Source organism: Dasypus novemcinctus, chromosome 3, assembly GCF_030445035.2.
Source record: "Dasypus novemcinctus isolate mDasNov1 chromosome 3, mDasNov1.1.hap2, whole genome shotgun sequence".
Lineage (NCBI taxonomy): Eukaryota > Metazoa > Chordata > Mammalia > Cingulata > Dasypodidae > Dasypus > Dasypus novemcinctus.
The window spans coordinates 79166950-79182617 of record NC_080675.1 but is presented as its reverse complement, the minus strand read 5'-3'; the positions used below and the strand labels follow the sequence as shown (position 1 = coordinate 79182617).

Below are 15668 nucleotides of genomic sequence, written 5' to 3'. Positions count from 1 at the left end.
GGTGAACTGAATTACATACCCCAATTTAGAAATGTTCTTGGTATTGATCATCATTCCTTGAACCCACTGTAAATAGGATCTCTTGATAATGTTTTTTTAGTTAAGGTGTGTCCCAAATGAATGAGGGAGGGCCTTAATCCAGATTACTGGAGTCCTTATAAACAGAAGTAATTCAGACATAGTAAAAGAAAACCAAGGGGAAGAGAGAGAAGCTGATGGAATCCAGAAGAGAAAGGAGAGGACATCACTATATGATGACAGAAAACAAAGATATAAGCCAAAGTATCCCAAGGATCACTGGCAGCCAGTACCAAAACACTAATAACCCCATGAGGAAGCAAGCCTTATAGCCACCAAAATCGTAAGGCAAAATTCCTGTTGTTGAGCCAAAATGAGATTGTAGTATCTATCACAGCAATGCATTAAAACTAACACAGGTGTAAGCTGTTACCTAAATGGTGAGTAGCCAGTGAAAGAAGGGAGGAGGGGGGAGAAGAGAGGAAGACTGGACAAAATAAATTCATACATAAAAAATAGCAAGTGTAGGTAATGAGGATGGAAATACTTGGAAAATGAAAGTAGACATTCCTACAAAATTTCTTTTACTTATAGAAGGTATTCTGCTCTAGCTGGGATTGCTAAAGTCAAAACCATACATGCTCACATATCTGATATTATATTAACTGAGGTTACATTGTGTAACATATGAACCTTAAAGTAAGGAAGGAAACTATTCCAAAGATTTTCAATTTTGCAAAGTTAATGTCAGTATTAAGCAAGTACAAAGTGTTTCTACTTTAATATTTGAAAATGATTCCTTGAACTATGAATGGTTCATTAGAGGCACCATTGTAGAATTTCTTCTCCCTTAAATTTTCTCTTAAAAAAATCACTTTAAAAAAATTGTTGGAGGGAAGTAGATGTGGTTCAAATGATTGGGCTTCATTCTACCACACGGGAGGACCTGGGTTTGATCTGAGTGGCGAGTCAGGCACATGTGGCAAGATGCTGATGCAACAAAAGAGAGACACAGGGGAGAGTCAAGGTGAGACACGACAGAAACCAGGAAGTGAGGTGAGAGTAGCAACAGGCTGCCTCTCTCTCACATCAGAGGCCCCCAGGATCAAATCCCAGTGAAGCCTAGATGAGAAAAACGAGGAATAAAAAAAAAAAAAGAAATACTTAAAAAAGAAATTGTTGGAGGGACTTCTGGGAAGATGGCAAACTAGAAAGATATGGGACTCTCTCTTCTCCCAGAAAAACATCAAGAGGAGAGGCAGAAATGGCCTAGGACATCAGATATAGGCTGGACACAGCCCAGAAGACAGACTGGTACAGGAAAAGAATCTCAATGGCAAGCCAGTGAGTATAAGTTGCAGGTGCAGTATCTGGGGCCTCTCCCCCACCCTACAAGCAGACAATTTTGAATTCTCCAGCCTCAGACCAGTGGCTACAGACAAAGGGGGCTCCAGGGATCCACCTCCCCAGGGTAGCAGGGAGAGAAGGACACAGCCTAAGGCTGCTACAGCTTTTGGCCCAGAAATTTGGTCTGCTGTGCCCCAGGAGTACTTCCAGGCTGAGTGGGGCTGCACCATTGTATGCACCGAGAGCCTGCACTGAACTAAAGAGATCACCCTCCCTACAGACCAAGACCTGTTGCTGAGGACACAGAGGGGAGTGGAGAAGGCAAGGGACTGCCAGCAAAAGTTGGAGAACAGACTCTGAGAAAATTTAAAACTGTGAGACTCTTACCCTCCAGGCAGGATCCTCTGGTACAAAGATCCAGTCTGTGTTGCAGCACACACCCTCCCACCACCCACTGAACTATGAGGGCTACTAAAAAACACCATCTGCTGGCCGAACAAGGAATTGAATTTTGAAGAAATTACAAGTAAATAACATCAAACACTTTGTCCCTTCCCTAGTAATGATCTTTTCACATGTTCATATTATATTAAGAAATTACAGGTAAATAAGAGAGGCTTTTTCAGGCCTTTACAGCCTCCCTCCCTAAGACCCTTGGAAGCAGGTCTGAAACCCACTGTTAGGTCCAGGGCCTAGATTTGAGCAACTAACAGGGACAATCATAAAGACCTAAAAGAGGCTGAACCAAGAATTAAAGCATGGCAATAACAGAGCCTCCACCACTAAATCCCTACGAAAGAGAGAGAAATTGAACATCTGAGTAAACTCACCATCATAATCAGATGCCTAGACATCAGCAGGAAATTATAATCCATACTAAGAAAATGGAAGAAATGGCCCAGGCAGGGAAATATATCAAATCCCCAGATGAGACACAGGATTTGAGACAACTAATCAATGAAGTTCATATAAATTTCTAAAATCAAATTAATGAGTTGAAAGACAATATGGCTAAAGAGATAAAGGACTTGAGGAAGACACTGAGTGAAAGAAGAATTAGAAAACCTGAATAGAAAAATAACAGAGCTCATGGGAATGAAAGACACAATACATGAGTTCAAAAGAGGCATAAGATAGACTCAAAATGATAGAAGGAATAACTGATGTAGAAGACAACAGGGGAAACTGAGGAGAGAGAACAGAGAGAAAATAACAGAAAGAATTGAGCAGGGGCTGAGGGAAGTGAATGATAACATGAAACACAACAACATCCATGCCATGGAAGTTCAAGGAGGAGAAGAAAAGGAAAAAGGGGCAGAAAGAGTGTTTGGGGAAATAATGGCTGTAAATTTTCCAATTCTCATGAAGGAAATGAATTTACATGTCCAAGAAGTGCAGCATACACCAATCAGAATAAATCCAAACAGACCTACTACAAAATACATACTACTCAGAACGTCAAATGACAAAGATAAAATTCTGAGAACAGCAAGGGAGAAGCAAACCATCGCATATAAGGGATGCTGTAAGACTTATGGATTTCTCATCAGAAACCAAGGAAGTAAAAGGACATAATTAGGTATGAAAAAATTAGGATAGGGAAAGAGAAAAATCATGAGCCAAAAATTCTTCATCTGGCAAAACTGTCCTTTAAATATGAAGGTGAGTTTAAAATATTCACAAATAAACAGCAATTACAGGAATTCTTAAAAACCCACCTGTGCAGAAAGTATTAAAGAGAGCCTTACAGAGCAGAAGAAAAACAGGAGAGGGATACTTGTAGGAGAATGTGGAAGGCAAGAATAAGAGAAAGGGTAACAAAAAGAGTAAAAAGATGAAAATAAGATATCACATATGAAAACCAAAGAATAAAATTGGGGAAGTAAATAATGCATTTACAGTCATATTGTTGAATGTGAAAGGATTAAACTCCCCAATCAAAAAATACAGGCTGACAGAATGGATTAAAAAACATTAGACATCCATATGCTGCCTACAAGAGTCTCAAGTAAGACCCAGTGATACAAACGGGCTGAAAGTAAAAGGTTTGAAAAAGCTAATCTATGCAAATAGTTACCAAAAAAGAGCAGAGGTAGCTATGCTAATATCAGACAAAACCATCTTTAAATGCAAAAAATTTATAAAATTTAATAAAAGGAACAATCCACCAGGAATAAATAACAGCCAGAAATATCTATGCACCGAAACACATGAAGCAGATTTCAATAGCTATAAAAAGACTGAAATTATACAATGCACTTTCTCAGATCATAATGGAATGAAACAAAATCAACTAGAAACAAGAAAGGGGAAATTCACAAATGTGTAGAGGCTAAAGAACGCACTGTGAAACAATTAGCCGGTCAAAGATAGAAAATATATTGAAATGAATGCAAACGAGAACACAACTTTTCAAAATTTAAGGGATACAGCATAGGCAGTGTTGTAATTTCCAAAGGGCAGAAGGAAACTTATAGCCCTAAATGCCTATATGAAATATGAAGAAAGAGCCAAAATCAAAGACCTAACTGAACAACTGAAGAAACTAGAAAAAGAACAGCAAATCATTCCAAAGCACGCAGAAGGAAAGAAATAATAAAGATTAGAGCAGAAATAAATGAAATGGAGAACAAAAAAGCAACAGAGAAAATCAGCAAAACCAAAATGTTTTTTTGTGAAGATCAATAAAAGCAAGCCCTTAGCTAGACTAACAAGAAAAAAAGTGAGAAGAGGCAAATAAATAAAACCAGAAATGAAGGGGAGAAGTTACAACTGAACCCACAAAAATAAATAGGGTCATAAAAGAATATTATAAGAAACTATGCCAACAAACTAGATAATCTAGATGAAATGGACAAACTCCTAGAAATGCGCAAACTATACTGACTCTACAAGAATGCAAGAAGCTAACACAGCAATCACATTTAAAGAGACTCAGTCATCAAGAATCTCCCAAAAGAAACAAAATCTCCCAAAAGAATTTTGAACATGTACATGATTGTTTTGTAAGTTTACAACTTCTGTTATAAAAATACACTTTAAAAATAATAATAGGGTGGGTTGGGAGGAAAAGACACCAAATGTAAGAAAGGATTATAGTTAGTAAGATTTTGACAATATACTTTCATAATTTGTAACAAATGTCCATGAGGTGCAGCGGTGCTCAGAGATGTATTCACCAAATGCAATGAATGTCTCATGATGATTGAGGAGGTTGTTGTTATGGGGGGAGGAGTGGGGTAAGGGGGGTGGGGGGTATATAAGGACCTCATATTTTTTTAATGTAACATTAAAATGTATATATATATACACATATAGACCAAAAAAATGTATATATATATATAAAAAAAAGTCCTGTATGATGTTATGTATGTTTGTTTTGTAAGTTCACAACTATTACTATCCACTTATTAGTTATGTATGTTTATGTATGAGTGATATACTTTAAGAAATTTTTTTTTAAGTAAAAAAACCAAATAAATTTCCCAAAATGAAAAGTCCAGGACCTGATGGCTTCACAGGTGAATTCTACCAAGCATTTCAAGAAGAATTAACACCAATCATGTTTAAAATCCTCCAAAAAACTGAATAGTAGGGAAAATTACCCAGCACATTTTATGGATACAACATCTTCTTAGATCAAAACCAGATAAAGATACAAGAAAAGAAAGTTACAGACCAATCTCTCTAACGAATATAGATGCAAAATTTCTCAATAAAATACTTGCAAATCAAATCCAACAGCATATCAAAAGACTTATATGCACCACTACCAAGTAGAACTTATTCTTGGTATACAAGGGTGGTTCAATATAAGAAAATCAATTAATGTAATACACCACATTAACAAATTCAGGAGGAAAAACACATGATGATCTTGATTGATGAAAAAAAGGCATTTGACAAAGTCCACCATCATTTCTTAATAAAAACACTTCAAAAGATAGGAATAGGGAAGCGGATATGGCTTAAGCAATTGAGCTCTCGCTACCAAATGGGAGGTCCCTGGTTCAGTTCCCAGTGCCTCCGAAAGAAGATGGTGAGCTGGCATGACAGGCAAGCACAGGGAGCTGACACAGCAAGAGACATGAAGAAAAAAATAATGAAAGACATAACAAAGTGGGTGACGGTGGTGGCTCAAGTGATTAGGCACCTCCCACATCAGAGGTCGCTTCGATTCCAGGTGCCTCCTTAAGAAACAAGAAAGATGAACAGATACAGCAAGAACAAACAACAAGGAGGTGGGGAGAAATAAATACAATAAATCTTTTTAAAAATTAAGGAATAGAAGGAAAATTCCTTAATATGATAAAGGGCAAAAATGAAAAAAATTCACACTGAAATTCATAACTAATGAGTAAAGATTGAAAGTTTCCGTTTAGGATCAGGAACAAGTCAAGAGTTGTCCGTTGTCACCACTGCTATTCAATACTGTGCTATAAATTCTACCTAGAGCAATTAGACAAGAAAAAAAGGGGGATGGCATCCAAATAGGAAAAGAGGAAGTAAAACTCACTATTTGTGGATGACATGATCCTATATTCAGAAAATTCTGACATGTCTACAACAAACCTACTTGAACCAATAAACAAATTCAGCAAAGTGGCAGGATACAAGATCAACACATAAAGATGAATAGTGGTTCTGTACATTAGTACTGAACAATCTGACGAGGAAATCAGGGTACAACAACAACAAAAAGTCTCAAATACCTAGGAATCAATTTAACTGAAGAAGTACAGTACCTTTATGCAGAAAACTACAAAATAATGCTAAAAGAAGTCAATGAAAACCTAAAAAAATGGAAAGACAATCTGTGTTCATGGACTGAAAGACTAAATATCATGAAGATGTCAATCCTACCCAAACTGATTTATAGCAATGCAATACCAATAGCCTACTATAAAGAAACAGAAAAGGCAATTACCAATTTATTTGGAAGGGAATGTGTACTCATATAGACAAAAGCATTCTAAAAATTAAGAGTGATGTGGGAGGACTCCACTGACTGATCTTGAAACATACTACCAAGCAATATTGGTCAAAACAGCATGGTAGGGAAGCAGATTTGGCTCAGCTGATAGAGCCTCTGCCTACCACATGGGAAGTCCAGGGTTCAAACCCAGGGCCTCCTGACCTGTTGGTGAGCTGGCCCATGTGCAGAGCTGATGCGTGCAGGGAGTGTCATGCCATGTAGGGGTATCCCCCACATAGGGGAGCCCCACATGCAAGGAGTGCACCCTGTAAGGAGAGATATCCCACATGAAAGAAGCACAGTCCGCCCAGGAGTGGCACTGCACACACAGAAAGCTGACACAACAAAAAGAGACGCAATTTCCCAGTGCCACTGATAAGAATACAGGTGGACACAGAAGAATGCACAGCAAATGGACACAGAGAGCAGACAACTGGGTGGGGGGAAGGGGAGAGAAATAAAAAAATGAATAAATAAATCTTTAAAAAGAAAACAAACAGCATGGTAATGGCATAGAGAAAAAACATTCATCAGTGGAATAGAACTGAGAGTCCAGAAATTAACCCTCACCTATAAGTCAATAGGTTTTGACAAATCTACCAAGTCCATGTTAACAGGGGAAAACAGTCTCTTCAGCAAATGGTGCTGGGAGAGCTGGATATCCATAACAAAAAGAATGAAAAAGTAGCCCTATCTTACTCCCTATAGAAAAATCAACTCAAAATGGATCAAAGACCTAAATATAAAAGCAAGGACCATAAAACTACTAGTAGAAAATGTAGGAAAACATCTTCAAGATCTTGTGGTAGATGATGGTTTCTTGGACCTTCTATCCAAAGCATCAGTAACAAAAGTAAAAAGAGATAAATGGGACCCCCTCAAATCTAAACACTTTTGCACCTCAAAGGACTTTGTCAAAAGGGTGAAAAGGCAGCAACGCAATGGGAGAAAATATCTGGATATCACATATCCAATAAGGATTTAATATCCATGATAAATACATGCTACAACTCAACAATAAAAAGACAAATGGCCCAATTAAAAAATGGGCAAAAGAGCTAAACAGACATCTATCCAAAGAAGAAATACAAATGGCAAAAAAACACATGAAAAAATGTTCAGCATCAGTAGTGATTGGGAAATGCAAATCAAACTACAATTAGATATCATTTCATACCTATTAGAACGGCCACCATTAAAAAGACAGAGAACTACAAGTTCTCTGGAGATATAGATTTGACGCGGAAATAACCACTACTGGGTATATACCCAGAACTGAGAGCAGTTGAATGAACAGACATTTGCACATTGATGTTCAGAGTGGTGTTATTCATGATTTCCAGAAGATGGAAACAATCTAGGGGTCCATCAACCGATGAATGGATAAACAACCTATGGTGCATACACGCAATGACATATATTACAGATATAAGAAGAAATAAAAGTCACAAAGCATATCACAATATGGGTGAACGTGGAGGACATAATGTTGAGTGAAGCGAGCCAGACACAAAAGGACACATATGGTATGATTGTACCATTATAAACTAAATACATTGTGTAAACTCACGGAAGTATTAACTTGAACATGGGTCACCAGAAAATAGAATAAGGTTAGAGAAGGGAAAGCTGAAGGTTAACTTGTACAGAACTGGTAAAAAGGCTGGTGTTAATCTGTGGAAATAAATAGAAAAGGTGAAGGCACAACATAATGTTTGTGACTAGTGCTGCTGTTATATGGGTATGACAGTAGTTTGAAAGAGGAAGACTAAGGTCATGTATATTTCTAAAAGGAAAGCTAAAAATGGAACATGGGATGGCAGATGTGAAATATGAATATGGGGGTAATATTGCACATATAAGATTGTTGTTCTTTGAAACTGAACAAATGTTATATATGTTACTATTACAAGACATTTTATTTCATTTATATAAAATGTAAATTTAAATCAATTTCTAACAATGGAATTAGATTAATAGTTATATAGGGCTGGGGAAGGAAAGAAGGCTTGAAAGGTGATTGCTAAGGGGTGTGGAGTTTTTCCTTTTGGAGTAATGAAATTGTTCTAAAATATTTTTGTGATGACGAAAACACAACACTATGATCATATTAAAAGCCACTGACTGCACACTTTCGATAGAGTGTATAAAATGTGAATATATTTCAGTAAAACTGCTTTTTAAAAAAAGAACTTAACTATTAAAAATTTGAATGAAAAATAACATCCCAGCGGACTTCGGTTTCCAGCCATATTGTAAAACAATATATCTTGCAATCTTCCTGTACAGAATATCCACAATTTGTCCCATAAAATAAACACTTTTTGAAATTAATAACTCAGCATATAAGCAAGAAAGGGATACTCTGAATCTAGAACAAAATGGGAGCATTAATCCAGGTGTAGGCAAGTGAGCACTGAAAATGCTGCCTGTCTTAGACACCTAGACAGCACTGGTTTAAACGGCTAAATATACAGGGTAGAGTCAGGCCAGAGTGTTGGATATAAAGGTGAAACCAAGAAGGTTACAACCACAATACAAAGGGAAACTAGTAAAGGAAAGGGAAAAAAACCCCAACTCCATTGAAAACTAGTGGGGAAAATCTACAGACTTAGTTTAGAGGACTAGGAGGGAAGAACAGACTTCCATGCAAATTTATGTTCTCAAGATGGCTATTACATAACTTTGAGTGCTGAAAAGTGAGAGATAAGCCATAAATTGAGAACTGTAAAGTAAAGTAAAGCAAAGCAAAGTTGACAGGACTGAATACTTGAGAAAACCAAGTAGAAATCCTCTCTGAGAAATACATTCCTCAATCCAGGTTTCAAAAGATTACCACAAAATTCCAATAAAAAGTAGCCCAGAATAGAAGACCACAAAACAAAGAAACAAGGGAAAGTAAACAAAAAACAACAAAACTGCAACTGTACTGGTGGGCAATGTAAGATGTTCTAGGGTGCCATTCCCTGAAAGAATCTATGAACAATAAGAAAAAACTGGGAGAACCACCAGATAAGCTAACAAATTGTAGTAACTGGGAAAATGTGGAATCCAGAAAACACAGCTTTAAAAAAATAGTAGGAGAAGCTCCTGGTGCTTCTGCTGGCTTCTCTCCCAACCCTTCCCTTGCATAGTGTCGAGTCAGCCTGTGTTCCCATTGTGGATCTCTAGCCCTCTTCTGGAAGGGAGCAGTGTAATCCGTATGCATATACTGGGGTGCTTATATATCAGTGTCAATCTAACAGATGGCAGCCCGAAGAACTGAACCAGGAAACTCTCTCTGGTTCACCCTCCCAGAAACTGACCTTAAGGCAGATGCAGCATCTGTAACAGCAAAAGCAACATAAGAAACAATTAAGTCAAGGATTACCTGCTTTAAGTCATAAAAAAGAACACCCAGGAGTGGGTGAAAGTCTATTTCAAAGAGAGAAGGTATTCAAATTCCTGTGGGGGGGAGGGGGGGAAGGGAAGGGAATTCCTAAGACCATGAACAAGCCAGTACAAGACACTGGCTCAGAAAAGACAGAAAAAAACCCTGTACCTCATATTCTCCTTGGACTGATATTCTTGACTGGGGGGCTAAAATCTCTGAAGGATTTCAGTCATCACAGAGCCAATTTGAACAGACTGTGTCTTGGTTTTTTTACTTTGTCAGCTCCTGGCACTCAAGGAAATCTCTGTCTTATCACTAGCTGGATATACACTTAGGGCACAGACAGTTTAGTTAACCCTAGAATTAACACTTTACAATCTTAAAATATACAATATGAACAAAAGATTATAAGTCAAATGAAGAAAAGGGAAATGGCCCATTGAAAGGAACAAGATAAAAAGTTAGAAACTATCGATGAAGATTAGACTTTGGACATTAACAAAGACTTAAAAAAAAAAAAAAAAAGATCCTCATATGCTCAAGGAGATAAAGAAAACCAAAGAGAAAGAAATAAAGGATGTAAGGAAAATGATGAATTGAACGAACAATATGGGAATAACAATAAAGAAATTAAAAATTTAAAAAGCAACTAAACAAATACTTAAGTTGAAGATCACAATAACTGAAATTAAACATTTCCTAAAGAGTTAGCATATTGGAGTTGGAAGTGTACAAGTACACTTGAATACAAGGTAACTGAAATGATTCAGGCTGAGGAGCAGAAAAAAGGACAAGAAGTAAATAAAGCCTTAAAGACCTGTGAAACACCATCAAGGATACCAATAAATGTATTATGGGAGTGACAGAAGAAGAATGTGAGAAAGGAGCAGAAGGAATATTCAAAGAAAAAAAGGCAGAAAACTATGCCAACACATAGCAGTCAAACTGTTAAATGCCAAGGACAAATCCAAACTGCAAAGATTTAAGTTACCAGTGGAATTATTACAATAAATGGGCTTAATATAACATATATTTAAAAAGTGTTTAATATGTTTTAATTATGAAGAGAAAACAAAAAATATGGGTAAAGAATGAGAGACTGAAAAAATGACAATGCAGATATAAAAAAGAACCAAATACAAATTTTAGAAATTAATATGTAAGAAATGTGATTAAAAACTCAATGGGGGAACTTCTGTTTCCAAGAGTATGGTAGACTAGGTAACCCCACCAAATTTCCAACTGAAAAACAAAATTGATAGATTTTGAAAAACCTTTTATCTTTTTTAATGCATTCAGCTCAAAAGTATGCCAAAAATACTCAGGAAAGTAGATGTGGCTCAGGTGGCTGAGCTCCCACCTACCACACAGTAGGTCCATGGTTCAGTTCCTAATACCTCCTAAAGAAGACAGTGACCTGGCATGACAGGCAGGCAGAGCAAGCTGACCCAACAAGACGATACAACGAGAGACACAAGAAGAAAAATATAATGAGAGACACAAAAAAGCAGAGAGCAGAGGTTCCAGGTACCTTCTAAAGAAAATGAACATGACAGAAAGCTGATGCAACAAGAGACACAAGAAGAAAAAGCATAATGAGAGAAACAACAAAGAAGGGAACAGAGGTGGCTCAAACGATTAGCTGCCTCTCTCCCACATCAGAGGTCCCGGGTTCAGCTCCCGGTGCCTCCTACAGACACAGCACACAGCAAGTGCAAACAATGAGGGGGTAAAGAGAAATAAATAAAATAAATCTTTAAAAAAAAAATTCAAATACCAAAATCTACTTGAAAGTCAAATGCACAGAGGTATTAAAATGGAGAAACAGGGCTGGCTTTCACTTTAAGTCAAACCAACTACTGTGGTTCTAATAGTATATTAGTCAGCCAAAGGGGTGCTGATGCAAAATACCAGAAATTGGTTGTTTTTATAAAAAGTATTTATTTGGGGTAGGAGCTTACAGATACCAGGCCATAAAGCATAAGTCACTTCTTTCACCAAAGTCTATTTTCATGTGTTGGAGCAAGATGGCTGCCAACATCTGCAAGGGTTCAGGCATCCCGGGTTCTTCCATTCCTGGGGCTTGCTTCTTTTTCCTCTGTGTGCTTACTTCCTGGGCTCAGCTTAAGGCTTCTGCATCAAACTCCAACATCAAAACTCCAACATCAAAACCCCCCAACTCTGTCCTTTGCCATGCCTTTCATCTGTGAGTCCCCACCCACCAAGGGGCAGGTACTTAACACCCTACTGACACAAGAGGTTTACATAATTATTTAATCAAGTAAACCTATGAATCCAATATAATCTAATATGCCCAGAGAAAAAGACCAGTTTACAAACATAATCCAATATTTCTTTTTGGAGTTCATCAATAATATTAAACTGCTAGACATGGGTTTGCTGGGGCAAGGGAGAGAGAATACTAAGATACTTCTAAACAAAGCTGGCATTTCAAAGGTTATATATCTTTAACATAATGCTGCTTTCAAAATAAATCCACCCACTTTCAAAGCCTCCAAGGAAAACTGTCTGTATCTTAATGCAGAGTAGAGAACAACAGCATCAACAAAAATCTCCCCAAAAACACTGTAACCAAAACCTAGCCATAGGTTTTGTACTGTACATTTATATTATCTGACTGCTTTGAACCTCAAGTCAAGAATTTAGTTTAATGTAAGGGTGGTAACACCCTTTGCACCCAGCAGAAACAAATGTAACTACTCTCTGGAGTTAACCTAGTTTACCACAGGTCATGAAATAAAGCTTTAAGATGCCAACTCAGAATAAAAAATCTGAATATCTGAAAACTCAAAACATTGCAAGAAAAAAGAAAAAGAAAACAAAGTACCATAAGACAGCATATGGAGGGAAAAATTAGCGAAATCAAACCTGTAAAGACTTCAGGAATATTAGAATGATCAGTCAATATGAAATAACTATGTTTAATATATTTAAAGACAGAAAATATAAAAAAAGTAGAGACTATAAAATTGACCCATGAGACTGACCAACTTTTATAAACAGTTATAATTAAAAAGAAATTATGGGAAGCGGCTGTGGCTCAATCAGATGAGCTACCATCTACCATATGGGAGGTCCTTGGTTCGAGTCCCAGGGCCTCCTTGTGAAGGCAGGCTCTCCCGCACGCTGCAAAGAGCCGCCAGGCCCGCAGGCGCCATGGAGAGCTGACTCAGCACAGGTGATGCAACAAAAAAGAATGGAGACAAGCAAGAACACGGAAGAGCAGGCAGTGAATGAACACAGAGAGCAGACAGCAAGCAAGCCACAAGGGGGGAGGGGAAAATAAATAAATACAGATACAGAAGAACGTACAGAGAAATGGACACAGACAGCATGCAAAAAGTCGCAAGGGGAGGGTGATACATTTAAAAAAAAAATTATTCAGAATGCAGCACAGAGAAACAAAAGATGGAAAACATGATTGAGCAGTTAATAGAGATATACAGAGTGTGAAGATCTAAAATACATTTAGTCAGAGTTCTATAAGGTCAAGAAAAATATCTGAAAAGATAATGGCTAAAAAATGTGCAGAATTACTGAAATACACTGTTCTAAAATAATACATTCCCAAAGGATTCCAAGAAGAATAAAGAGAAGGAAATCTAGACCTGGACATATTATCATGAATATGCATAATGCCAAATACTAAGAGAATATATAAAAAATAGCCAGAGTAAAGATATAAGTAGTGAAAAGCAGTAAGACTTCAACTAACTGTTAACATCTCAAAAGCAGAGAATAATGGAAAAGTATCTTCAGTGTGCTTAATTAAAATAATTGTCAAACCTAGAATACTATATTCATTGAAAGAAATCTTTCAAGAATAAGGGCAAAATAAAAACATTTTCAGAAAACCAAAAATGTCAAGTATTTGATACCAACAGACATCCACTAAGTAAATTCTAAATGAACTTCAAGCAGAGGAACATGATTTTAAATAGGAAATTTGAAGGGGAAGAAAATCATAAGCAAAAAAGTAATAAATATATGTCTAAATGTACACCAATACTGAATGCAAAGAACAGTAATAATCATATTGGGGTAAAAGACAAACACACATAATAGAAACGAAATATTTAATAACAATACAAGTTGATGAGAATTAGAGTGATAGGATTCTAAAGTCCTTATACTGGCTAGGAAGATCATAAAAAATAACTTTGGTCTTTGGGAAGTGAGGTTTCCATGTTAAAATTTATGTGGTAACCATTAAAGGAAGAGGAATACAGCTAAACTTTCAAGTCAGGAGATGAAGGAAAATATAGAATGAAAAATCATTGGTTAAAAAAAAAAAAGAATTAAAAAAAAAAAAAGAAATACAAAGAAACATAGAAAGACCAAATAAAGGTATCTTTTACTTCAGTAAATATTCTAGATATAAAACAAAGATTTAAAAATCCAATCATATGGCTATTTACGAGACACATAAAATCTAAGAACAGGGAGAAGCAGGCTTGGCCCACTGGTTAGGGCGTTTGTCTACCACATGGGAGGTCCGCGGTTCAAACTCCGGGCCTCCTTGACCCCTGTGGAGCTGGCCCACGTGCAGTGCTGATGCGCGCAAGGAGTGCCCTGCCACGCAGGGGTGCCCCACTGTAGGGGAGCCCCATGCGCAAGGAGTGCGCCCCATAAGGAGAGCAGCCCAGTGTGAAAGGAAAGTGCAGCCTGCCCAAGAATGGCGCTGCACACACGGAGAGCTGACAGACAAGATGACGCAACAAAAAGAAACACAGATTTCCGTGCCACTGACAACAAGAGAAGCAGACAAAGAACACTCAGCAAATAGACACACAGAACAGACAACTGGGATGGGGGGGAAGGGGAGATAAATAAATAAAATAAATAAATCTTAAAAAAAAAATCTAAGAACAGAAAAAGCTTGAAAATAAAAAGAATAAAAAAATATATAGCAGGCTACTTCTATTAAAAAGATAAAACTATAAACTTGCATATACTTAATTACATAGCTTCAAATAATAACAAAGAAAAACTAATGGAAGGACAAAGGCAAACAGACAAATCATCATCAGAGTAGAAGATTTTAACACATTCCTCTGTAACCAAGAGAGACCAAACAGACCAAAATCAGCAAGGGCATAGAAAAGATGACCAACACAATTAATTAACTTGATCTAATAGACTTTAGAAAAACCACTGGATTTAACAGCTTCAAAGAATGTATATATTTTTTTTCTTTTAGGAGGTACCAGGGATTGAACCCAGGACCTCATACACAGGAATTAGGCACTCAACCACTGAGCTACCATCGCTCCCCAAATGAGAGGTGGTTTTTTCGTTTGTTTGTTTTTAGGAAGTACCAGAGATTGAACCCAGGATCTCATGTGGGAAGCATGTGCTCAACCACTTGAGCTTCCTGGAATACGTTCTTTTTATGCACACTGAACATTTATGAAAAAAACACTATAATATGGGTCATAAGTTTTTATAAATTTTAAATAATCAGTATCATACAGATTGAATTCTCTGATCAAATAAGAATTATATTTGAAATGTGTAAGAGAAAACTAGAAACATCAAATATGTTTGGAAGAAACACATTTCTAGATAACACATAGGTCAAAAAAGACATCATTATGAATATTAGAAAAAACTTAGAACTGAGGAAAAAAAATACTGTACATGAAAATGTGTAAACTCAGCTGAAGTCTATTAAATTAATAGCCTCAGAAATGATTACGAGAAAAAATGTGGCTAAAATTTAAAGAGCTACAAAAAGAACCACTAAATAAAATTTTTAAATAGTCAGAAGAAGCAAAGAAATAACAAGGAGCAAAAATTAATAAAAGAGAAAAAGGAACAAAAAACAGAGGATCAACAAAACCAAAAGGTTATTCTTGGATAAGACTAATAAAAGTAACATCACTCTGGCAAAAATCATCAAGAAAAAAGAAAATCAAGGCACAAGTAAATACT

General features: G+C 36.8%; 1 protein-coding gene across 7 annotated transcripts in view; it reads right to left on the bottom strand.

The window, feature by feature from the left end:
* RALGAPA1 (Ral GTPase activating protein catalytic subunit alpha 1) overlaps nt 1-15668 on the bottom strand; it is a 298344-nt gene that overhangs the window by 216808 nt on the left and 65868 nt on the right. The window lies entirely within an intron of this gene.